Source organism: Chrysochloris asiatica, unplaced genomic scaffold (assembly GCF_000296735.1).
Source record: "Chrysochloris asiatica unplaced genomic scaffold, ChrAsi1.0 scaffold00170, whole genome shotgun sequence".
NCBI classification, from domain to species: Eukaryota; Metazoa; Chordata; class Mammalia; order Afrosoricida; family Chrysochloridae; genus Chrysochloris; species Chrysochloris asiatica.
The window spans coordinates 2,155,857-2,157,541 of record NW_006408688.1 but is presented as its reverse complement, the minus strand read 5'-3'; positions in this window follow the sequence as shown (position 1 = coordinate 2,157,541).

Genomic DNA, 1,685 nt, shown 5'->3' with positions numbered 1-1,685 from the left:
ATATATGCCACCTGAATTTAGAGATCATCTAAAGAACAGATTTGATACATTAAACACTAAAGACCGAAGATCAGAAGAGTTGTGGGATGACATCAAGAGCATCACACATGAAGAAAGCAAAAAGTCATTGAGAAGACAAGAAGGAAGGAAAAGGTCAAAATGGATGTCAGAAGAGACCTTGAAACTTGTTCTCAAGCCAAATATGAGTATATCTTTAATGTCTCTCTTAGCTTCTTGCCTTCTAGGCTACTTGAGAAATTTCAAGATGCCACTGTTGGTTGTTATGTCATAACTCACGGTTTCATTTTTGGTCTGTTTCCTTTTCAGTCTGTGTCTGTCCCACTCACAACCCCCGCTCATGTCTTTTTTCCTAGTGATAAACAGTTGAAGGCCAGCTGTGGCTGTTTTGAGCCGCAGTTTGGTTTTAAGCGGGGCCTTTCCCTTTAAATTCTTCTGAGGTGATCTGTGCACATGCATAATGAATCCTCCAGGATTGGGGAGGTGGCCATTCACTCAAGCAGCCCCTCTAGTCACCAGAATGGAAGTGCACAGACAGCGAGAGACCAATGAACAGATACCATAAAAAAAAAAAAAAGAAGAAGAAGAAGAATGTCCACACATTTATATGAGAGGATTAATCAGAAATCAGATGTCCGTGGTGGCTGTGCTTCTTCTCCTACTCCGTCTCACCCAAGATGGCCACCCTGGGACCTACTGAGGCCAGCAGATCCCCAAAACACTAGATTTCTTGCTTCTGCTACAAATCCCACTGGCTGTTAGCCTTCAAACTTTCTAATTATTCCTTTATATGTGGTTCAGAGTTCTGGGACTGTCCCCTGAACCTGTTTCATCTGGCAGTCTGTGTTATTGCTGACAGAGATCATCATTGCACTTCTCCTGATCTGCCATCAAGCCCTGCCTATCAAAACCACTTTTTAAACATGGGCTTTGAAATGTCATTTCAAAATCTCTTCACGATATTTATGTCTGTCAATTTGTCATACTCTGTTGGCTTGTGTGTTGCTGTGATGCTGGAAACTGTACCAGCAGGGTCACCCATGGTAGACAGGCTTCATTAGAGCTTTCAGTCTGAAACAGACTGGGAAGAAGAAGACTCATGTCACTTCTGGATGGCTAGCTACTGAAACCCCTGATTAGCAGAAAAGCATTGTCATATATAATGCCAGAAGATGAGTCCCTCAGGTTGGAAGATACTGAAAATATGACAGTGTCTTCAAATACGAAAGAAAAAAACTGCCTCCTCAAAATAGTGCTTACCTTAATGACGTGAATGAAACAAAGCTTTCAGGATCTCCATTTCCTGCGGCAAAACTTGAAATGAAAAGAAACAGCTGCAAATAACCATTAATAATTAGACTGTAGAAAGCACTAAGTGTGAATCTTAGGAATAGGTTGCTGCTGTTGAGTTAGTTCTGGCTCATAGCAACCTTATACAGGGTTTCTGAGAAGTGGTAGGTGGGTTTGAACTTCCAACCTTGTGATTAGCAACCTAGTGTTTATGCTACAGCACCACACCAGTACTTCATGGAAAATTAGAAGTCATCAGACATGAAATGGAACATATAAAGGTAAAAATGCTAGGCACTATTGAGCTGAAACTGTTTGTTATTGGCTATTTTGAATCAATCATATGGTTTATTGTTCAGAGAAAAAAAAAAAAAAAA